General features: G+C 44.5%; 1 pseudogene; it reads right to left on the reverse strand.

Annotated features, from left to right (window-relative positions):
• Positions 1-25,587, reverse strand: part of LOC137562296 (chloride anion exchanger-like) — a 97,931-nt pseudogene that overhangs the window by 34,584 nt on the left and 37,760 nt on the right.

Genomic DNA, 25,587 nt, shown 5'->3' on the forward strand with positions numbered 1-25,587 from the left:
CCTGGGGAAAGAAGGTGCACTTGCGCCTGGTGGTCTTGGAGGCAATTGCTCTGAACCGGCGACCCAATGGGAGGAGCTCAAAAAAGCAATTGCCTGGGTGGGAGGGGTCAAGAGAGATCCCTTTGGCCCTCTTTTCCAGTCTGGCGGTGTGGAGGAGATCAAGAGGTGGCAAGGGTGAACCTATGGTCTTTTCTGCAGCATGAATTATTCTCTGGAGTTTGTATTTGTCACTAGCTGTTGCCCCTGCATACCAGACGATGATGGAGGAGCAGAGGATGGATTTTACGGTGGCAGTGTAGAAGCTGATGAGCAGCTTCTTTGGGATGCCAAATTTTTTCAGGTGTCGCAAAAAGAATAACCTCTGCTGTGCCTTCTTTTGAATTTTGATAGTGTTCACCCCCCATCTGAGATCGCTAGTAAGAGTTGTGCCCAGGAACCGAGCACTCGGCGCCGTGGAGACTGCGGTCTCCCCAATTAGGACTGGGTGGAGGGTGGGGGAGTGTCTCCTGAAGTCTACGATCAGTTCTACAGTCTTTGCCGTGTTGAGGATGAGGTTATTTCCCCTGCACCAGTCGCAGATCCTCTCAATTTCGCTGCGGTAGGCAAGCTCTCCATTGCTGCTGATGAGGCCGATGATTGTTGTGTCATCCGCAAATTTGATGACCTTGACGGAGTCAGAGGATGAGGTGCAGTTGTTGGTGTACAGGGAAAACAGGAGTGGGGACAGTACACACGCTTGCGGAGCTCCCATGTTGGTGGTTCTCTCGCTGGAGAAGCAATTGCCGAGCTTCACCCTCTGCGTTCTGTTTGAGAGGAAGTTCCTGACCCACCTGCAGAGGGAGATGTCAACTCCTAGTTGCACAAGATTGTCCAGCAGGATGTCTGGACAAATAGTATTGAAAGCGGAGCTAAAGTCCAAGAACAGTATCCTAGCGTAAGAACCAGGCTTTTCTAGGTGTTCCGTGATGTGTGCCAGGCTTACGTTAATGGCGTCCTCGACAATAGGCTTACAATTGTGTTCTGAAAACCACAGTGAGAAGTTCAAAACCAATTCCTGCTGCCAGCCCAAGGTCAAGACCAAGAATAACTGCAGCCGTGAATGTCACCACCCACACTAGCTGTGAACACAGAAAAAGTCACATCATTCATCAGACAAAAGACATAAACAGTATTTGTAAGATAAAAGTATTCAAATGACCATTTACTTCTCATCTTAAAGCAACCTTTGTCTCTGGAATTGCTGATTACTATGAAGCTGCCGTCAGAAGTATATGGAGGTTGCCATATTTATTTCCTTTTAAACAATGCCAGTTGCCTGACTGCACTGCTGATCTTGCTGGCTTCCGTAGTTTCTGAATCATTCCCGAAACAAGCATGCAGTTAATCCAGTCAGATTTTTGTCAGAAACATCTCATCTACATGCTTGTTTGGGTCTGTGGCTAAAAGTATGCGGCAGAGGATCAGCAGGACAGCCAGGCAATGTCAATTGTTTAAAATAAAATATATATTTCAGCCTGCATAACCCTCTCACTTCAGGTCCAATTCAAATGGGGACAGTAAAAAATGAAATCTTTAATATCCAAATACTGTAAATAAGTATGTAAAATGTAAAAACATCTTCTGATCTGGAATCATGAAGGAAGTGATACTTATATAAAATGCATAGCCCCAGCTGTCCCTTTTTCAGACATTTGGGATCTAAATCCCTCTGCCCCCTGTTTTCCTCATATATCCCTCTTTCAGAATTCATGTACAGATTTATGTAAATGTACGATTTTTTTTCTACTAAAAAAATGTGTTTAATATACTCTAAACATTATTCCTACATTTTAAATTGATATATTTCTTATTTTCAAATGTTAAAATGAAGGAGAACTTATGATGATGGTAGGACAGGTGTGGTGTGAATGATAAAACTGCCTCTTTAGCTACTGAATTAGTTCTGGTATCAGTGACTAGGAGTGTGGTGGGCCTGATTAGGCTCGTGGCAGGGGTGTGTCTTAACTACTTCAAGACTGCCCCATGCCAATGGGTGTGGCCACGGCGGCAGCCCCAGGACCGCCTGTAACGATCCGCTCGGCTGCCTGCGCAGGCAGGCAGCCTTTTGATCATTATTCAGGTCTGCATGCTGCAGGACTCTGGAAAGAAGGCCTTCTGTCAGTTTTGCAGCTTGTGCTTGCTGAGGAATTTGCATACGTTGTCATGCAAATTGCCTGGCCACATTCATTGGAGGCGTGTACTATAAGTAGTATGTGTGTCCCACAATGCTTCGCTGCTCATAGAGGTTTGTTCCTGCTGGACTCACCTGGAGTGTCAGCCACTGCTATCTTAGTATAGTTAATTCTTGGGGAGTGCTCCTTGCATTCCTAGTTAGTGCAGTCAGTTTGTGTATAATTTGTACTGCCTATTCTGTCTTGTCTTGTCTGTCGCGATTGCGCTGTCACCAGCGGCGGTTGATAGCGAATCGCTCTGTCTTGTTTGGATCTCACTAGCCTCTAGCGGTAGCGGCTGTGGATCCTTCTGATCTGAGTTCCTGGAGTGTAAGCTGGAGCAGCGGTTGCTACCGGCTACCTCATCTGATCTGTCTTGTTTAGATCGCACTAGCCGCTAGCGTTAGCGGCTGTGGATCTTTCTGATCTGTGTTCCTGCTTGGATCACACTTGCTCTGGCGGAAGAGCGGTGGATCCTTTCTGCCTAGTTCCTGTTTCTCGTTTGTCTGTCTTGTCTGATACGGGCGCTTGCTGTAGGCTCGGTGAGGTAACCGTTAAGCAAGCGTTCACGTTCTTTGTTTCGTGTTTGTCTGTTGATGGTTAGTTAGGCGTGCTTGTCTCTATTGTGCTTATCACGTGGAGACCGCGCATAACCGCGTGCACTGTTGCGAATGAGTGCGGTGTTCGCGGTTAGCTAGCGTTTATTTTTTTCCGTATATTCTCATTGTATTATTTGCTGTGCCTTTGCTAACCTCGTATTCTGTTCTGATCTGCCTTGTGTCACGTCTGGCGATCGCACCTCTCGCGATCGCGTTCCTATTTCATATCTGCTGTTGTGTATGCGCGGTCGCGGGGTGGCGACTAGATTGGCGCACACACATACAATCTGTCCCTTTGCTCGTTCTCATTCGCAATCGCCTCTCTTGCGATTGCGTTCTGCGCTTCGTACAAATTCCTGTCTGACATTTGTGGAGGTGCAGAGGATTGGTTCCTCTGCACTCCCCAGCGCCATCTGCCGACAGGAATTTTCCCTCTACTGGTGTTTGCACCAAAAGCTGGGTTCTAGTATCTTGGCACGCTTGTGGAGGACCTCCGCAGTGTCAGCGCACATCTTTGTGCGCTGAACACGGAGATATCCCACAATCGTTACATTATGAGCAGCCCAACCCAAAACCCCAGTGTAGAGGGAATTTCTGATTTGTACGATTTTGCTGAGTATGGTTCCTGTGTCTTTAAGAGTTTCAAAATATTAAATTCAGAGACGAAAGAGGATTTTTTCTCTGAATGCGTAAAATTTTGTCAGAATCCTACTTTTCAAATTACTGATCCGTCCACGTCTGCTCTCCAATTAGCTTATGTGCTTTTGAAAGACGATCTGTTTGTATGGGCTCATGAAATCTTGCAAGACAATTCTTGGAATGATAATCTATATCAGTTTCTTACATTTACATTCTCCTACTGGTTTGAGTTGCCTTGCTTGCCACCTGCCCTGTATGAGTGTGTAGTTGCTAATGAGTCAGCTGCTCTACCTACTTCAGGCAAAACCATTCAGTTTGAAAATGAATGCAGTAACTATTCCCCTGTGTCTAAACAGCAGCCACCTAAAGCAGCAAGGACTAAAAGCAGGGAAAAAAGGAAGACTTCTCAGCTGAAAAATCCGTTGCCCATAGCAACTACAAATAAAAAAATTGTTTCTGTAAAGTCTGAAATTTCTCAGTCTCAGGTTTCATTACCCCAAGAAAGGGCATTTGTGGATCCTTTGATAGGCAGAATTATTTTCTATATTAAAGGAGTAAGAAAGTCTTTGCATGTTCCTGACCCCAACCCTTATGAGGGTTTCTTGGAAACCGAGTTGTTTGAACCCCCATTTGCTCCATGGGATATTGGAGCATTAATTGAGGAGTTCGAGATTGATTGGAAGGCGTTTTGCGATTTTTACATCGCAAAAAGCGCAGAGATTCTTTATGCTTGTCTTGATTCGGTGTACGCTTTGATTGACTCTGATGAGTGTGACGAATGTTTTGTGAATCCGGTGACTTATGTGTGGCAGACGATTTTGGATGAATTGCACACACACCAATCAATTGACTTCAATAAAGAGACATCGTTATCGGATGATTGTTCCTGCCTTTCTGGGGTAAAGCATGTGAGTCTAGATATTGTGCGACCTGACATGAATGGGTGCACTACTGTGGTTGATTCCTGTGCGAATCTTGAAAGATTCTCTCCTGATTGCGTGAAGTTTGAATCTATGCGATGTAATGCCTGTTTCTCAGATGTTCCTGCAGATTGTGATCAACATGAATGTGCCAGTTTTCTCAAAGAGATGTGGGATCCCTTGTCATCTAAGAACAGATCTTTAACATCTTCCATCTATGATCCTGCTATGGGAAAAATTCCTAAACTATGCAGCATCAAAAGTGAAATTAATATGCCTAATAAAGTTTATTCTGTTGATGTCGCTATTTCTTCTGCAGATGAGTCTCTGTCTCACCCTGTTCACACCTGTAAGGGCCCGTTGCCTGGGGACAATTGCTCCAGTGTTTCGACCCTAGATGCCTTGCAGTCTGCTCCGCAGATCGCGGAGATTTGCGCTATGGAAGCGTCAGTTTCACAACCTAAAGCGATCTTGGATTCGCAGGTTTTGCGTTCTAGCTCCTCGGATTTGACATTGTTAGCCGAATCTAAGAGTGAGACAGCGCTTCGGTTTTGCGAATCTGACTCTGAAACATCTTTGCTGGGTCCAGAGAAAGTTTCTCTGAGCCTGCCCTGTTCCATGAATACCAATATGATGTCCAATCACACTGACATTTGTGAGTCCCTTTCTTGTTCTGAGGAAAGTGCTGATTCTGCACCCTGTACTCTGGATGAGTTAAGATGGCCTTGTTTAGAGTCTCCTGCAGTGTCCCTAGAGGCTCGTCTAGGTATTGCCACTATACTCACCTGTTTTTCTGCAGTTTTGGAGTTACAAGCTAGTTTGACTGCCACACAGAATTCTGGGTACAGTGAGAATGAAGTTAGGGAGTCAGTGTGTGTTCCAGTAAATATACCTGTACATTCCCCTCATGAGGATGAGATCCAGTCTCAGGTTATGGTGGAACCATTCCTGGGACATCTGCCCTGTCCACAAAATAAAGTTCCAGTTTTGCCCTGTAACATGGATAATTCAGAATCCTTCCGAGAAAACTTGAAAAATGATGTTCCTGAGGTCTTGTTTGATGTTCTGGAGGTCTCCGAGTTCCTCCCAAAGGGTGCAGAACTTGTAGGAGATGTCTTCTGCCCCCCAAGTCCTTCTGAGGTGTTACCCTCTTCCGTAGGCATTGCTGCCTTGCTGGCTACCTTTCCAGCTCTGATGGAGCTTCACTCATATGTAGTCAATGATGATATTATTGTCACAGAAATTTCTGAATTTGTATCCGAGTCTTCTTGTGAAAGTCCAGTGCCTGTGACCTCCACTCATGATGATTCTCTGTCCGGTACTGGTTTTGGTCTTGTCGTGCCGGACTCTGAGGTTGGCAGTTCCCCGACATGTACTGAGGTGTCTCCTGTGCTGGTGTACCCCAGTGTGCTCTGTGACCCAGAAAGCCCAAGTGTGCCTCGGTTACCAGCGTACTCAGATGCTTCCTCGGTGGAGACATGCTCTGATTTAGCCTGCCTGCTTGCATGCCCAGAAGTGGTCCCTGAAAGTCTTGATCTTGATGGGTGTCCTCGTAATTCTGAATCCGGAATTGTCATTGGTTCCATGGGGGTTCTTGGTAATTCTCCATGTGAGCCTGGTGATTGTTCTGCCCTCTTGGGATCTCTGTGGAGCTTCAAAAGGTTCTGAGAGATTCCGGGAGAGATTTTGCTTGGTCCCCTGGATAAGATCAACGGTGGCTTTTGTGTTGTAAGGGACACTTCGAACAGGTATTGTGGCAGGTTTGGTATTTTCGGACGCTCCTTGGAAGGTGGTGGGTATTGTCTGGAGGGTGTCGATGGCTTTTTCTCTGGTATCCACAGTCCTGATGGGTGTTACGCTAAGACTGGTAGTACTGATGGGCATGTTTCGGTGGTTTCTGTTTCCGATGAGGTCGGTTTCGGGTGGACTGACTCTGGAATTGGACCTTGTCGGGCTGCCCCGACCTTCATGAGTCTTCAGTTTTTTGGTAACGCCAGTTTTGAAAGACGTCTGGAATTCGTCCCTAGAGGGGGGGGTACTGTAACGATCCGCTCGGCTGCCTGCGCAGGCAGGCAGCCTTTTGATCATTATTCAGGTCTGCATGCTGCAGGACTCTGGAAAGAAGGCCTTCTGTCAGTTTTGCAGCTTGTGCTTGCTGAGGAATTTGCATACGTTGTCATGCAAATTGCCTGGCCACATTCATTGGAGGCGTGTACTATAAGTAGTATGTGTGTCCCACAATGCTTCGCTGCTCATAGAGGTTTGTTCCTGCTGGACTCACCTGGAGTGTCAGCCACTGCTATCTTAGTATAGTTAATTCTTGGGGAGTGCTCCTTGCATTCCTAGTTAGTGCAGTCAGTTTGTGTATAATTTGTACTGCCTATTCTGTCTTGTCTGTCGCGATTGCGCTGTCACCAGCGGCGGTTGATAGCGAATCGCTCTGTCTTGTTTGGATCTCACTAGCCTCTAGCGGTAGCGGCTGTGGATCCTTCTGATCTGAGTTCCTGGAGTGTAAGCTGGAGCAGCGGTTGCTACCGGCTACCTCATCTGATCTGTCTTGTTTAGATCGCACTAGCCGCTAGCGTTAGCGGCTGTGGATCTTTCTGATCTGTGTTCCTGCTTGGATCACACTTGCTCTGGCGGAAGAGCGGTGGATCCTTTCTGCCTAGTTCCTGTTTCTCGTTTGTCTGTCTTGTCTGATACGGGCGCTTGCTGTAGGCTCGGTGAGGTAACCGTTAAGCAAGCGTTCACGTTCTTTGTTTCGTGTTTGTCTGTTGATGGTTAGTTAGGCGTGCTTGTCTCTATTGTGCTTATCACGTGGAGACCGCGCATAACCGCGTGCACTGTTGCGAATGAGTGCGGTGTTCGCGGTTAGCTAGCGTTTATTTTTTTCCGTATATTCTCATTGTATTATTTGCTGTGCCTTTGCTAACCTCGTATTCTGTTCTGATCTGCCTTGTGTCACGTCTGGCGATCGCACCTCTCGCGATCGCGTTCCTATTTCATATCTGCTGTTGTGTATGCGCGGTCGCGGGGTGGCGACTAGATTGGCGCACACACATACAATCTGTCCCTTTGCTCGTTCTCATTCGCAATCGCCTCTCTTGCGATTGCGTTCTGCGCTTCGTACAAATTCCTGTCTGACATTTGTGGAGGTGCAGAGGATTGGTTCCTCTGCACTCCCCAGCGCCATCTGCCGACAGGAATTTTCCCTCTACTGGTGCTTGCACCAAAAGCTGGGTTCTAGTATCTTGGCACGCTTGTGGAGGACCTCCGCAGTGTCAGCGCACATCTTTGTGCGCTGAACACGGAGATATCCCACAATCGTTACACCGCCTAACGCCAATTGGCGTCAAGTCCTGGAGCTGCAGTTTCCCAGGGAACGGCCGAACGCATGCGCGATCGTTCCCTGCAAGTTCACGATGCGGAGCTTCGTGATTAGCCTGCTAGCCGCCGATCGCAACTAGCAGGCTGCTTGTTAATGAAAGGGAAAAGAAATCCCCTATGTTTACATCCGTACAGCCCTGCGGTCTCCAGCAGCGCTGTACGAGATCGGAGATCCCCGGCCTCTGATTGGCCCGGGATCGCCGTCCTCTCATAGGCTGATGCCGATTAGAGGCGGAGAACAGGACAGATCGCCATCCTGTTCATTTCTACAGGCGGAGGGGAGGGAATAAGGAGAGGGAGGGAGGGGGACGGAGAGAGAGAGAGAGCCTCTATGAGGCTAAGAAAAAAAAGTGACCGTGGCGATCGGACCCCTCCTGCAGCATGTCCCCTTAGGAACAAAAATAGGAGGTGAGTCCGATTGCCATGCTCCTTAGCTGGGCTGTGCAGGAGACTGAAAAGCCTGCACAGCCTAGTGCAGCCAAAAAGAGCCTGGTCTTTAGGGGGGTTTAACACTGCGGTCGTCAAGTGGTTAAATTATCCTTTTTTCTTATCTCAAAAAAGTTGGGAGGTATGCAAATGTGCAGAAATCTTCTGATCTGCAATCATGAAGGAAGTTAAAGTTACATATAACATTTACAAATAGATGTGTGCAGGGTCTCACTACTAGACAACAGGACTGGAGCACCATAGTAGCACTGTAATGTAGATGTAGTACAACCTGATTGGAATAACATTTTACCCATTTTACGGTAGCTAGAAGAAAAGTTTGCTGTAAGCAAAAAGGTTAGCATTTCACAATCACCAGTTCCAGTTATGACAAATTAACTTTCTCGTAAATTATAATTTTAAGTCTTTATTTCATCTGGTTTGTGTTTTATTCTGACATATTCTCAAACCCTCGTCCCTTTAGTACATCATGTTCTTAACAGGCTTAATAATACATGATGTGCTACTTGTGATGTCCCAGCCAAGTTGTGCCATACTACATACTAAACATGTATTACTATTGAGTCATGCTTGTGTATGACTTGTATTACAAAGGAATTTGTTTAGACTCAGATGAGTTCAGTCAATGTTTACAAAACATAGTCTGTTTTCACACTGCCCTTCATTACTGGCATTTTAGTGACACATTTTGTTTCCAGGAATCACCAAGATGTAGAAATCAAAACAGTGCTGTCTCATAGAATACAAACTTAACCACTTGAGGACCTAGGGCTTTCTACCCCTTAAGGACCGGCCACTTTTTTTCCATTCAGACCACTGCAGCTTTCACGGTTTATTGCTCGCTCATACAACCTACCACCTAAATGAATTTTGGCTCCTTTTCTTGTCACTAATAAAGCTTTCTTTTGGTGCTATTTGATTGCTCCTGCGATTTTTACTTTTTATTATATTCATCAAAAAAGACATGAATTTTGGCAAAAAAATGATTTTTTTAACTTTCTGTGCTGACATTTTTCAAATAAAGTAAAATTTCTGTATACATGCGGCGCGAAGAATGTGGACAAACATGTTTTGATAAAAAAAACCCCATTCAGTGTATATTTATTGGTTTGGGTAAAAGTTATAGCGTTTACAAACTATGGTGCAAAAAGTGAATTTTCTCATTTTCAAGCATCTATGACTTTTCTGACCCCCTGTCATGTTTCATGAGGGGCTAGAATTCCAGGATAGTATAAATACCCCCCAAATTACCCCATTTTGGAAAGAAGACATCCCAAAGTATTCACTGAGAGGCATAGTGAGTTCATAGAAGATATTATTTTTTGTCACAAGTAAGCGGAAAATGACACTTTGTGAGAAAAAAAAAAAAGAAAAAAGTTTCCATTTCTTCTAACTTGCGACAAAAAAAAAAATGAAATCTGCCACGGACTCACCATGCCCCTCTCTGAATACCTTGAAGGGTCTACTTTCCAAAATGGGGTCATTTGTGAGGTGTGTTTACTGTTCTGACATTTTGGGGGGTGCTAAATTGTAAGCACCCCTGTAAAGCCTAAAGGGGCTCATTGGACTTTGGACCCCTTAGCACAGTTAGGCTGCAAAAAAGTGCCACACATGTGGTATTGCCGTACTCAGGAGAAGTAGTATAATGTGTTTTGGGGTGTATTTTTACACATACCCATGCTGGGTGGGAGAAATATCTCTGTAAATGACAATTTGTTAATTTTTTTTACACACAATTGTCCATTTACAGAGATCTTTCTCCCACTCAGCATGAGTATGTGTAAAAATACACCACAAAACACATTATACTACTTCTCCTGAGTACGGCAATACCACATGTGTGGCACTTTTTTGCACCCTAACTGCGCTAAAGGGCCCAAAGTCCAATGAGTACCTTTAGGATTTCACAGGTCATTTTGAGAAATTTCGTTTCAAGACTACTCCTCACGGTTTAGGGCCCCTAAAATGCCAGGGCAGTATAGGAACCCCACAAATGACCCCATTTTAGAAAGAAGACACCCCAAGGTATTCCGTTAGGAGTATGGTGAGTTCATAGAAGATTTTATTTTTTGTCAAAAGTTAGCGGAAAATGACACTTTGTGAAAAAACACAATTAAAACCAATTTCCGCTAACTTGTGACAAAAAATAAAATCTTCTATGAACTCGCCATACTACTAACGAAATACCTTGGGGTGTCTTCTTTCTAAAATGGGGTCATTTGTGGGGTTCCTATACTGCCCTGGAATTTTAGGGGCCCTAAACCGTGAGGAGTAGTCTTGAAACGAAATTTCTCAAAATGACCTGTGAAATCCTAAAGGTACTCATTGGACTTTGGGCCCTTTAGCGCAGTTAGGGTGCAAAAAAGTGCCACACATGTGGTATCGCCATACTCGGGAGAAGTAGTACAATGTGTTTTGGAGTGTATTTTTACACATACCCATGCTGGGGGGGAGAAATACCTCTGTAAATGGACAATTGTGTGTAAAAAAAATCAAAAGATTGTCATTTACAGAAGTATTTCTCCCACCCAGCATGGGTATGTGTAAAAATACACCCCAAAACACATTATACTACTTCTCCCGAGTACGGCGATACCACATGTGTGGCACTTTTTTGCACCCTAACTGCACTAAGGGGCCCAAAGTCCAATGAGTACCTTTAGGATTTCACAGGTCATTTTTGTTTCAAGACTACTCCTCACGGTTTAGGGCCCCTAAAATGCCAGGGCAGTATAGGAACCCCACAAATGACCCCATTTTAGAAAGAAGACACCCCAAGGTATTCCGTTAGGAGTATGGTGAGTTCATAGAAGTTTTTATTTTTTTGTCACAAGTTAGCGGAAATTGATTTTAATTGTTTTTTTTCACAAAGTGTCATTTTCCGCTAACTTGTGACAAAAAATAAAATCTTCTATGAACTCACCATACTCCGTACGGAATACCTTTGGGTGTCTTCTTTCTAGAATGGGGTCATTTGTGGGGTTCCTATACTGCCCTGGCATTTTAGGGGCCCTAAACCGTGAGGAGTAGTCTTGAAACCAAATGTCGCAAAATGACCTGCGAAATCCTAAAGGTACTCATTGGACTTTGGGCCCCTTAGCGTACTTAGGGTGTAAAAAAAAGTGCCACACATGTGGTACCGCCGTACTCAGGAGAAGTAGTATAATGCGTTTTGGGGTGTATTTTTACACATACCCATGCTAAGTGGGAGAAATATCTCTGTAAATGACAATTGTTTGATTTTTTTACACACAATTGTCCATTTACATAGAAATTTCTCCCACCTAGCATGGGTATGTGTAAAAATACACCCCAAAACACATTATACTACTTTTCCTGAGTACGGCGGTACCACATGTGTGACACTTTTTTGCAGCCTAGGTGCGCTAAGGGGCCCAACGTCCTATTCACAGGTCATTTTGAGGCATTTGTTTTCTAGACTACTCCTCGCGGTTTAGGGCCCCTAAAATGCAAGGGCAGTATAGGAACCCCACAAGTGACCCCATTTTAGAAAGAAGACACCCCAAGGTATTCCGTTAGGTGTATGGCAAGTTCATAGAAGATTTTATTTTTTGTCACAAGTTAGTGAAAAATGACACTTTGTGAAAAAAACCAATAAAAATCAATTTCCGCTAACTTTTGACAAAAAATAAAATCTTCTATGAACTCGTCATACACCTAACAGAATACCTTGGGGTGTCTTTTTTTCTAAAAGGGGGTCACTTGTGGGGTTCCTATACCGCCCTGGCATTTTACAGGCCCAAAACCGTGAGTAGTCTGGAAACCAAATGTCTCAAAATGACTGTTCAGGGGTATAAGCATCTGCAAATTTTGATGACAGGTGGTCTATGAGGGGGCGAATTTTGTGGAACCGGTCATAAGCAGGGTGGCCTTTTAGATGACAGGTTGTATTGGGCCTGATCTGATGGATAGGAGTGCTAGGGGGGTGACAGGAGGTGATTGATGGGTGTCTCAGGGGGTGGTTAGAGGGGAAAATAGATGCAATCAATGCACTGGGGAGGTGATCGGAAGGGGGTCTGAGGGGGATCTGAGGGTTTGGCCGAGTGATCAGGAGCCCACACGGGGCAAATTGGGGCCTGATCTGATGGGTAGGTGTGCTAGGGGGTGACAGGAGGTGATTGATGGGTGTCTCAAGGTGTGATTAGAGGGGGGAATAGATGCAAGCAATGCACTGGCGAGGTGATCAGGGCTGGGGTCTGAGGGCATTCTGAGGGTGAGGGCGGGTGATTGAGTGCCCTAGGGGCAGATAGGGGTCTAATCTGATAGGTAGCAGTGACAGGGGGTGATTGATGGGTAATTAGTGGGTGTTTAGGGTAGAGAACAGATGTAAACACTGCACTTGGGACGTCGGATCTGCGGGCGATCTATTGGTGTGGGTGGGTGATCAGATTGCCCGCAAGGGGCAGGTTAGGGGCTTATTGATGGGTGGCAGTGACAGCGGGTGATTGATGGGCGGCAGTGACAGGGGGTGATTGATGGGTGGCAGTGACAGGGGGTGATTGATGGGTGATTGATAGGTGATTGACAGGTGATCAGTGGGTTATTACAGGGGAGAACAGATGTAAATATTGCACTGGCGAATTGATAAGGGGGGGTCTGAGGGCAATCTGAGCGTGTAGGCGGGCGATTGGGTGCCCGCAAGGGGCAGATTAGGGTCTGATCTGATGGGTAACAGTGACAGGTGGTGATAGGGGGTGATTGATGGGTGATTGATGGGTAATTAGTGGGTGTTTAGAGGAGAGAATAGATGGAAACACTGCGCTTGGGTGGTGATCTGATGTCGGATCTGCGGGCGATCTATTGGTGTGGGTGGGTGATCAGTTTGCCCGCAAGGGGCAGGTTAGGGGCTGATTGTTGGGTGGCAGTGACAGGGGGTGATTGATGGGTGATAGGTGATTGGCAGGTGATTGACAGGTGATCAGTGGGTTATTACAGGGAAGGCCAGATGTAATTAATGCACTGGCGAATTTATAAGGGGGGGGGGTCTGAGGGCAATCTGAGCATGTGGGCGGGTGATTGGGTGCCCGCAAGGGGCAGATTAGGGTCTGATCTGATAGGTAACAGTGACGGTTGGTGATAGGGGGTGATTGATGGGTAATTAGTGGGTGTTTAGAGAAGATAACAGATGTAAACAATACATTTGGGAGGTAATCTGACGGCGGGTTTGCGGGCGATCTAATGGTGTGGGTGGGTGATCAGATTGCCCGCAAGGGGCAGGTTAGGGGCTGATTGATGGGTGGCAGTGACAGGGGGTGACAGGTGGTGATTGATGGGTGATAGGTGATTGGCAGGTGATTGACAGGTGATCAGTGGGTTATTACAGGGAAGAACAGATGTAATTAATGCACTGGTGAATTGATAAGGGGGGTTCAGAGGGCAATCTGAGCGTGTGGGCGGGTGATTGGGTGCCCGCAAGGGGCAGATTAGGGTCTGATCTGATAGGTAAAAGTGACAGGTGGTGATAGGGGGTGATTGATGGGTGATTGATGGGTAATTAGTGGGTGTTTAGAGGAGAGAATAGATGTAAACAATGGATTTTGGAGGTGATCTGATGTCGGATCTGCGGGCGATCTATTGGTGTGGGGGGGGGGTGATCAGATTGCCCGCAAGGGGCAGGTTAGGGGCAGATTGATGGGTGGCAGTGACAGGGGGTGATTGACGGGTGATTGACGGGTGATTGACAGGTGATGGACAGGTGATTGACAGGTGATTGACAGGTGATCAGGGGGGATAGATGCATACAGTACATGGGGGGGGGGTCTGGGGGGGGGTCTGGGGAGAATCTGAGGGGTGGGGGGTGATCAGGAGGGAGCGGGGGGCAGGGGGGGGATACAAAAAAAATATAGCATTGACAGATAGTGACAGGGAGTGATTGATGGGTGATTAGGGGGGTGATAGGGTGCAAACAGGGGTCTGGGGGGTGGGCAGGGGGGGGTCTGATGGGTGCTGTGGGCGATCTGGGGCAGGGGGGGGGGGAAATCAGTGTGCTTGGTGCAGACTAGGGTGGCTGCAGCCTGCCCTGGTGGTCCCTCGGACATTGGGACCACCAGGGCAGGAGGCAGCTTGTATAATACACTTTGTAAACATTACAAAGTGTATTATACACTTTGTATGCGGCGATCGTCGGGTTAACATGCCGCCGGCGCTTCCGTATGGCCGGCGGGATGTTGCGGCGGGTGAGCGGCGCCAGGCAGAGGCGGAGGATCGCGTCACTGATGACGCGATCGCTCCGCCCATGCCCCTACAAGGACCGCCGCCAATTGTCAATACGGCGGTCCTTGCGGGGTGCACTTCCCGGCCGCCAATTGTACATACGGCGGTCGGGAAGTGGTTAAACAGGAAAAAAATACATCAATATATTGCAGAGTGAGAAGTTAAAAAATAGAAGAAAGATCAAGATTGATATTCGCCATGTAATTTGTTCATGTTGTTTGATCCACAATCATCTTTACTACTGGCAGAAAAAACTAGACAGCACCAACTGGCATTATGTATAACCACACCCACTAACAATGCGATAGGCTTTTTTATAGATATACATATGCAAAGAGGGAGATACTGGTTGCTTGGCAGTTGGAAATAGCCGTTTTTTCCCAAAATGCAACAAGGTTAGTAGACAGCAAACTGTCAGAACCATGGTCATGACATCAAACTGTGGGAGGGGTTTCACCACAATATCACCCATACAGACCGTCCTGATGATCTATTCAAGAAAAAGTAAAGATTTCTCATGGCAAAGGGAGTACCAGCTACTGTTTGGGATGAAGTTCAATCCCTGGTTACAGTTCCTCTTTAAACATTTTTAAAGGGAACCATAGAGGATCAAGTATACATACCTGGGGCTTCCTCAAGCCCCATATGCACGGATCGCTCCCACGCCACCGGCCTCCGTTGCCTGAAACTGCCGATACGGGTCCCGTCATTACCGCCAGTCGGCCGGCGGACACGACCAATTCTCCGCATTACAGGCTGCTCCCTTCATACAGGTACGCGTGTGACTGCCTACTGCGCAGCCGCATGCGTACGGGTATGGCGTAAGCCCTTGTGATGCGGACAATTGGCCGCATCCGCCGGAAGTGACGGGCCCGGTACCGGCGGATCCAGGAAGCGGAGGATGGTGGCGTGGGAGCGATCCAGGCTTATGGGGCTGCAAGAAGCCCCAGGTATGTATAAACTCATTTTCTATTTTAAAAAAAGCATTCCTCTCTGGTTCCCTTTAATGATGTGTATTCATAGTGTTTCTATAGGCTTTCTGGAGTGAAATGTGTAACCTTGAGAACTGTTTTATCTGGAGCACTCTGACAGACTGATGAGATAACACTGTAATGAGAAGCTGATGAGGGAGCTGGATGATATTTTTTTTGTGCTGATCACATGACAGTTAATAATGTTTTAGCTCACTTACGCAATCAAATTTATCCTTCATCCAAAGTACAGGTATTTCCATAAACTGCATCAACATTCCTTTTAAATTAATGAGACAAATGGCTCCAAGAACTGACTGAAAAAAAAGAAAAAGCAGGTACAATACTGTGCATTATATCCAGCTGTGAAGTGCAATATGTGAATGCTGTCAAGCTGTTACAACTGCTTATTAATGACACTTGTGTTTTCATTAAGAAATTAATTTCTTTAGTACAAATGACCCGGAAAGAATACAGTTACAGTATTTGGTAAAATCTCACAGGAGGCGATATATGAAATAAGATGCAGTGAAGACAGTTCAGCCCTTGCATCCTATCAAGAAGAGATATTTAGAAAAATATCATGTGTACACACATTTTAGTGATCCTCATGGCACATCTTCTTTAGGGAAACACCTGAAAGAGGAACTGTAGTGAAAATGACATCCCACCTAATAATTGGCAAGTGTCCCTGCGTCCCATGTCCGTGTGTCAGTGCTTTTTGTCTCTGCGCATGTGCACGGAGGGATGCATAGACACTGCCGAGAGCTGGGGGAATGACATGCGGCAGAGGAGGAGCGGTCCTGAAGGGGGGCGGACGGGTGCACGCACGGCGTGCGCGAGGCGGGTGTGCGCACGGCAAAGCAATGTATGCGCCGATAGAGAAACCAGTGCGGGCAGGGGGGAGGAAGGGCGTCACCACAGCCTAGCGCCTGTTTTTAAACTAGTAATGAATAAAATTGCTTATTTTTTACGATACTCATTTATAGATAATTTAGTCAGCATTTGCCCACTGTAAAATATTTGCACTACAATGTACATACTGAAATGTATCACTGGTGGTGAGTGACATTTTTTGTTTTTAATAATTTTTATTGAGTTTTGTAAAGAAAAGAACATATCATTCAATGTACAAGGTTTTCATCTGAACATTAATAAACAGTTTTCACAAAAACACCTTAGAAAATCACCTATACAAATCATAAAAAAGACAAAATTTCAACTTTGTATTACAGTTGCAACTGACAGATAGGATAACAAGGTGGTGGAATTTGTGGTAATTATATAACCATGAGGAACAAACCTAATATAGGTGTGATAACCGGGAATATAACCCTTGCCCATTCACTGAACCAATTTTGGCTGGACAAGAGCACCCTTCAAACAGTAGGATAACACAGCTAGTGGAGCCTGACTTCCAGTGAAGGCAGGGGAGGGGGGGGGGGGGGGGGGATGTCTTAAAATGCATCTTGTTGATCTTGAAGCAAAAGCGATAGGAGGTAGGAAAGAAGAAAAAGGAAAAGTAAAGAAGAGGAAAGGTATGAGAAGAATAGAAGGAAGGAAAGAGTATGGGACGAGGAGAGCCTTCTGTACCATGGCTAACTGAAAAAAAGAGACCAAGGGCTCAGTGGAATTTAGAGGTTACTTACCCAGGAGCTACTTTCCGAGCCAAGAAGGTATTCTACAAAAGGCGACCAGACTTTATTACACTTAGTTATATTGTCTTCCAACCTGGCACGTAGTTTTTCATTAAAAGAACACGACTCAGTCTATTCCTGACTAAGTCAAAGGGCAAAGTTCTTGAGTTCCAAGTGGCAGCAATGGTGAGCTTAGCAGCAGTGAATATGTGGTTAATAAGCTTATTTTGTGCTTTGGTTGAATTAGGATGGGGAGATCTAATGTGTGGATTGGGTCTTTAGGAACTGGTTTATTTTTAAAGAAGAGGCCCAGGTACACATTCTTAGCCATAGACGACGCACTTTAGTACATTTCCACCAGACATGGTCATGGATTCCTAAAGGTGCGTACACACGCCGTACTTTTTCAAACGACGGGTCCGTCAGATCCTCCCATGGTGCGGTCGTTCTGCCGACAGTTGCACGTGAGTACAAGCTATCGGCAGACTGATAAGACTTGGAGAGATATCTTTGTTAAATTTAGCCAAGCGATATGGGACAAAATGCCATCGGAATAGTAGATTATAATTGACTTCAATCAGGTCTGCATTGATGGAGATTTTAGGGATGTTTGTCCAGATTTCAGAAAGATCCTCAGGATTCAATGAAATACCTAAGTCTTTCTCCCAGTCATTAATATATCTAGGTTTATGTTTAGATGGCTCATGAGATAGTGTTTTATATATTAATTAGATGATGTGGGAGGAAAGTGGATCAGAGGCGCATATGTGCTTTTACCATAGTAAAAGATAAGGTGTGCTTTCATAAAATGTGAGATGTGAGTGACATTTTTAGTCAGGTGCCAGGTGATCTGTGCGGAATGTTTGTTTACAGAGAGTTCTATGCACAAAGGGACATATTGCTTGCTTGGCAGTTGAAAAAAGCAATTATTTCCCACAATGCAATGAGGTTCACAGACAGCAAACTGTCAGGACCATGGTCATGACATCACACTGTGGAAGGGGTTTCACCACAATATCAGCCATACACATGTCCCTGATGATTTATTTGAGAAAAGGTAAAGATCTCTGTTAGGATAGGGGGTATCAGGTACTGATTGAGATGATGTTCAATCCTAGGAAACAGCTCCTTTTTAAAGAATTTTCAATAGGTAATAAACTGATAAATGTGTTTCGTTTGTGGGACACATAAAGTCCAATTGAGCACATTGATAACCAACATTAAACATGAGACATAGAGGCAAATACGTTTTTTTTAACACACATGCATGTTAACTGTTAACTGCCCAAGGAACCTGAAGTTCTGTGCAGCCACAAAAAGCATAAGGAGTTGTAAACTGTAACAAAATTAAATCATCTAAGAGAGTACACGATAAACTATTTTTGTGTTGTCTTGTAATTTACCTTGGGTAAGTCTTTTAAAAAGAATCCAATCGCCAAAGTTACTATCATGACAATTAAGGCAGAGACCAGACCAGCAATCTACAGTAATACATTAAATTAATAAATTGTATTTTCAACATTAGCACTAAGAAAAATGTACATCTAAAAAAAATAAAAATCTGGCAGTCTATTGTCACTCGTGTTACAAAAGATTCTATCTTTATCTAGTCATGTGATGAACATTTCAGAACATGATAAAAAAAAAAAAATCTGTAGTGTTCCTTATCTCACACAACAATGTCACATGATTACTAAACAGGTGCTATTTTATAGCTCTTTTCTCCAAAAGATCCCAATGCACATATGGTTGTCTCAGATCAGTACATAGTTGCGGATTGGGATGTGGTACAGGGGAAATATTTACGTGATCAGACTAAACTGGTGGCTTTCCAGTTTTGATTAAAAGACCTCCAAAGTTGGAGCCGCATTGATTGGGTGTGGCAAAGCATTCTAAAGGGTAGAAGGCTAAGGCTCCAAAGGTTTAGAGTTGGACTCTAAGAGGGAGGGGGTTGTCAAATATCTTATCGATATCTGCCTTAAATGATTATCAACTACTTAAAGGGCAAGCCTAAAAGCCGTCATAATCAAGATCAGCAGTGGGCGCGTAGCTCACTATAAACAGAATATTTATAGGTTAACAGGTTTACCTCTGGAAAAATATGCAACACTCATCAGTTGAATTTTATAAAATTATATTGATATAAAAAAGTAGATAACGCGGTGGCGTAGTGGTTAGCTCTCTCGCCTTGCAGCACTGGGTCCCTGGTTCGAATCCCAGCCAGGGCACTATCTGCAAAGAGTTTGTATGTTCTCTCCGTGTCTGCGTGGGTTTCCTCCGGGCACTCCGGTTTCCTCCCACATTCCAAAAACATACGGATAAGTTAATTGGCTCGCCCTAAAATTGGCCCTAGACTACAAAAAATAAAAATCGATATCCACTTACCTGGGGCTTCCTCCAGCCCGTGGCAGGCAGGAGGTGCCCTCGCCGCCGCTCCAGAGGCTTCCGGTCGTCTTCGGTGGCCGACCCGACCTGGCCAGGCCGGCTGCCAGGTCGGGCTCTTCTGCGCTCCAAGGCCCGGCACTTCTGCGTCCCACGCCGGCGCGCTGACGTCATCGGACGTCCGCCGGGCTGTACTGCGCAGGCGCAGTAGTTCTGCGCCTGCGCAGTACAGCCAGGCGGACGTCCGATGACGTCAGCGCGCCCACGTGGGACGCAGAAGAGCCCGTCCTTGGAGCGCAGAAGAGCCCGACCTGGCAGCCGGCCTGGCCAGGTCGGGTCGGCCACCGAAGACGACCGGAAGCCTCTGGAGCGGCGGCGAGGGCACCTCCTGCCTGCCACGGGCTGGAGGAAGCCCCAGGTAAGTGGATATCGATTTTTATTTTTTTCAAGGTGTCCCTGAACCTTCCCTTTAAGTAATACTCAAAAACAGTTTAACCAATTCAGGACCACCTAAAATTATGCCAAACTTGTGGCTGCCCAAGACTGATGCAGCTTAGTTTTAATTCTGGTAGTTCCCATGCATGGGACTCAATTATGCATCCCTGCAGGCGCACAACTCAGTTGTCTAAAGACTGCTGAGTTCCGTACCTCGTTCAGGAGCCGTTTTCATTGGCTCCTGACCCCCTGATCACTGTGAGCCCATCACAGTGATCAGAAAGTGCAAAAAGAAAAAAAAAGGCTCTGGTCCTGAAAGGGGCCAGAGCCTCTCCAACTTGAGTTGAAGAAGGTGCAGTTTTCAGATGTTTTGCCAGTGTTTCTGTCACTAATTGCAGCTACTTGAACAAGTTACAATGAAAGAAATGACTTTGACAGCCCACATATCTAAATGTAATCTGTGCATGGACTGAACAGCTGTGCATTGCACAAATAGTACTTTAGTACTCAGTCTAATTGCCTCTTTGAAATTAATAGAGCATGTTATAATGAGCAGAAACACAGCAGCTCTGCCAATAAAAGGTACAATGTCTCTGTCTGCACACAAATTGTAGTGGAAGATCTGGCTATCAACATTGCTTCTTTCCCTTTTTTTAACTCCGTCATTAGTATGAGTAATCACATGGAAACTTCAGTTTTGGGTATTCGTAGGTGGCAAAAAATTGAAAACATATCGCAATTTTTATAACACTAAAGTGAACCAGAGGTGAAAATAAATTGATGAGATAAACAATTATAGTTATCCTCCTACTTCTAAAAGTATCCCATGGTTTTATTTTATATTTAAACATTCACAAAGTAAGTTGAATGTTTTACTGTCTCTAATCAGTAGCAGTCTATTAAGTGTCCCAGAGTGAAAATATATAAACTATTAATGTTGCCCTATTTATCCCCTGTCCTCAGAAGTTATATCCTGCCAAGAAAACTTTTATGGCTGTAATTATCTGTGATGTTTACTATATTCCAAACAAGGTACCACAAGATAGAAGCTGTCACTAGCAGGTCTAAAAATAAACTGTTTCAGGCAGCAAAATAAAGTAAATAAAACAGCCTGCTTATTAATATGTTTTGTACTGTACATACACATGCTTATCTCATCATGTGACATATCGCCTTGGGTACACTTTCACACGCCTGCCTGGCTCCCTGGCCCCGTCCTCCTGTCTCTGTGAGGCTGGGTCCGTGCTGCGCACATGCGCAGTAGCAAAAAAAAATGTCTGCAATACTGGCACAGTGTTTTTTATTTTTCTTTGCATTTTTTAATCAAAAGTGAAATTTCATTTTAAATTTAATATGGACATGATTAATTGCACTTAAACGTTTTTTTTTTTTTTTTTATCACTGGCCCCCTGTTGTATTATTTTTTTCATCAGACTAATATATAAGGCTACAGATGATGAGTAATTTATTTGCATGAAAAAACACTGTAAAACATGTTATGTTCATCTACTAGCCACTAATGAGTATCTCCCTCTCTAACCAATTAGCTGTTACCATAGTAAAAGGAAAGAAGTTGATTGGTTGCTAGGTGAGAAATATGAATTTTAACAGTAATGAGTGTTTGCACTTTGACAATGAAACAATGCACCAGCCTGCTTTCAATAGAAATCAACGCTCACTACATATATGTTCTTCAGTAATTGTTTAGCCAATAAATATATTACATCATTAAGGTACCTGGGTTTTTCCTCCAGTGCTTTCCTGGACAGCTGACCTTGAGAGAGCTGTGCTTATAGCAACCCCTTTGAAACAGCCACAGAATACATTACTTAGTCCAAAAGCCACTAATTCCTGGAAATAAGAACAGTCATTAGATTGAGAAATCCATCTTCACAACACCAATTATTAAAGTGTAACTGCACTTTTGTGGGAAAAAATCATTACATTGCACAAAGTTTACATACTAAAGAGGTTTACCATGCATTTCAAGATTATTTCCAGCCCAAACTCTGTACTCAAATATTTTCTTTTGAATTTATAGTTGCCCCAGTGGCACTTTTTTATACTTGCCTGTAGTGCAACTGTAAAATGACATGATTGAATTTGTGACTGATGTGACATAGCCAAGAAAAGATTTAAAAGATTTAACATACTTACTAGGAAGTTGGTGGCCGGCCACAATTTAAATTGCTGAGTGATTGTGTAAGTAGTAAAAGGCTTATATGTTAACCATCCGTCTCCACTGGTCCTAATGCCTTCTCTTGTATTGAACTTCACCATCACTGAGTGACTGTCTGAACTCACCATTAGTTATTACCCTCAACCTGCTGTTCCATGTTACTTCCACTTACTGATCCCTTCTTTTCAGTGTAAAAATCCTTTGCCTTATGTCCTCACACTGCAAGAGCTTTTTAAGCGCTTGAAAAGCTCTTGCAAATGTAATGCTATGGGAGATGTTTACAAAATCACATCTCTCCAGTGTGAGCCCACACACATAGGATACCATTAGCAAGAGCTTTTAAAATCACAAAGAGCTTACAAAAGATCTTGTAGTGTGAACCAGCCCATACCTGTAGTTCTATCCAACCCCATTATCACTGATTTTCTCCAGTTTTTTGCCTCACATTACTCTGCCATCTCACTGTGGCCTCTTTTACAACCAGGTTCACAATGTTATGTCTTCAGAAATTTGCACTACCTCCTCAGGCATCCCATCCCTTCTATGTCTGATTGCTGCTTCCCTACCTTGCCTACTGTAATGATCTGCTCTGCTGTCTGCACAGGCAGGCAGCTTTTTGACTATTTTTCAGGTCTGTATGCAGGTCCCTGGAAATGAGACCTGTCTTCACTCTGCAAGTTTCAGAGTTGCTGTTCTGGTGAGGGATTTGCATTCACTTATCTGGCTATTGATAGCTCTGCCTCTCTTGAAGGCTTGCAGTATAAATACCATTTCCTCCCAGAATTCCCTGCTGGTCATAAAGGTTTGGTTCTGCTGGACTTATCTTGAGTTTCAGCCCTCTGCTATTGTTTGCTAATATTGTCTTAGAGTACAATAAGGGAAAGAGGCGCCATGATTTGAATAAAAGCTTTTAAAACCAGTTTAAAAACGAAAAAGAAAAATGAGGTATCTTACCTCAATGACGAAATCTCTGTAAACTTACAAAAGATTTTTATTTGAGCCTGTGCTCAAATAAAAATCTTTTGTAAGTTTACAGAAATTTCGTCATTGAGGTAAGATACCTCATTTTTCTTTTTCGTTTTTAAACTGGTTTTAAAAGCTTTTATTCAAATCAGGGCGCCTCTTTCCCTTATTGTGCATAGTTATACCCCTGTACATGTTTGCCCGAGGGGTGGTGACAGAACACCCGTTGTTTTACCACGGTTAATGTTTTGTGCATCCTTTTTCATCTAAGAGAGCGACCGCAACCAGGTCCGTCCAGGACCACCCCGAGTGGAGTCGGGTTTATGGTCTCCACCTGCTTCCTGTGGTCGGTTGCCCCTTGCAACCCTCCTTTGTGAGTAGCCCGTTCAATCAATTGATTTCTCCACACACCTACTATTGACATACTGCACTATCGGGCTACCTTTTTTGTCTCCTGTATCTCCTTTTTTTTTCCCATAGGGTGCCAAGACACCCCAACCACGATTGTCTTAGAGTAGTTATCCTTGGGAGTGCACTAGCATTCCTTCTAGCGCAGTCAGGTTGTTTATTATCTGTATTGCCTAGTTCTGTTTTATCTGTTGCGATTGCACTTTCTCCAACGGTGGCTGACAGTGAATCGCTCTGTCTGTTTGGATCGCATTCGCCCTAGCGGTAGAGGCGGTGGATCTTTCTGTATTCTGTCTTGGAGTGTAAACCAGAGCAGAGGTTGCTACTGGTTGCTACATCTGTCTGTCTGTTGGGATCGCATTCGCCCTAGCGGTAGAGGTGGTGGATCTCTCGGTACTCTGTCTTGGAGTGTAGCCAGAGCAGCGGTTGCTACTGGTTACTCCTTCTGTCTGTCTTGTCTCATCCGTACGATGGTATTGTCGCCAGCGATGGCTGACAGTGAATCGTTCTGTCCTGTTCCTAGATCGCATTTGCCCTAGTGTTAGAAGCGGTGGATCTCTCTTTTCTGAACCTTGGAGTTTAACCTTAGCTGTGGTTGCTACTGGTTACTCCTGCTGTCTGTCTTGACTGGAACAAATGCTTGCTGTTGTCTGGGTGAGGCAACCGATTAGCAAGTGTTTGCGTTCTTTGTTTGTTTTCTTTTTTCGTGTTTCATTTGTTAGTCAGGTTTGGTACGCTTTGTTGCTGTTGCGCTTAACGTGCGGTGACCGTGTCTTGCACGCGCTTTGTTGCTATTGCGCTTAACGTGTGGCGACCGCGTGTAGTTAGTCCTGTCTGTTCCTTCGTGTTGGATTACAGTTTGTTATTGGTTCTGTCTTTATTCTTCTTATGATCTGTCTTTACTCAGTCTTGTGTCTCTATTAGCAATTGCCATTCTTGCGAATGCTTTCCCACTTGGTCTTCGCTGTTGTGTGTCCAGTGTCACCCGGTGGTGACTAGATTGGTGGACATACATACATTCTGTCTCTTTGCTCACTCTCTCTTGAGAGAGGCTATCTTGCCCTGTATTGCTTCACTTCGTTCAATTCCTATCTGGCATCTGTGGTAGTGCAGAGGGTTTATTCCTCTGCACTCCACAGCTCCATCTGCCGGTTGGAATTCCTCTCTACAGGTGCATTTGCACCAAAGCTGGGTTCCCTTTTCCAAGCGCTTGTGGAGGGTTTCCGCAGTGTCAGCGCACATATTGTGCGCTGACCGCGGAGATAATTCCCCATTCGTTACACCTACCTTCTAAGGTCTCCCAATGTGCTGTGTATTGAACTCTGCTGCTGCACAACTATTCCAGCTCAATATCCATCACTGATCCACAATGTCCCTGCCTACTTTAGCTCCCCATTGTTGATCCATGTTGTCCTTGCCCCATCCCATAGCTCTCTGTTGAATTACGTATTTCAGGATCTAGTATGTAGAGAATACATATGTGCTATTAATCTATAGTAGGTACAGGCAGAGATTAGGAAGACTCTAATAGTAGCCGTATTAGCAGATGAGATTAAGTAGTTGGTGGTTGTGTACACAGGAAAGGAGCTACATATGGATGACTGGGCAGGCAGAAAAAGACTAAGTTGTATAAAACTGTTTTGATTGTTGTACGTGACCTTACTAGAGAGCTCTCACATTGCTTCCTGTTCTTTGTAACCCAGTTCCTAAAAGAGTAAATAAGGTTTTTATTGGCAGGCATCCCTCTTTTAGTGGTAAGTGGTGTCTGTGTCTATTGTTGTCTATGTCTTGTTTTGAACAATGTTCATTGAAGCGGGAGAGAAAAGGTCTATCCATCATGACTCCTTATAAACAGTGAATGGAATTTATTGTATAGCGTACAACTGAATTCTTTTTTTTTTAAATCCGTTTTATTAATGATAAGACAGAAGAAATGGCTTAACAACAAGGTGGGTGCAAGCAACATACCTGCATCCCACCTAATATTCAATATACATTGACTTTTATACAGAGGATGAAGAATTACATGCATTATACATATGCTTTTTGATACAATAAAGTACAAAATTGAAAAATACCCTTGGCACTGAGTTATTATGTTCAAGTCAATATATAAATAACATTCTGTACTAATCTACCTAGCTATGAACCTCATAGCTCAATTAAACCTGAGAGG

This window comes from Hyperolius riggenbachi, chromosome 3 (genome assembly GCF_040937935.1).
Source record: "Hyperolius riggenbachi isolate aHypRig1 chromosome 3, aHypRig1.pri, whole genome shotgun sequence".
Lineage (NCBI taxonomy): Eukaryota > Metazoa > Chordata > Amphibia > Anura > Hyperoliidae > Hyperolius > Hyperolius riggenbachi.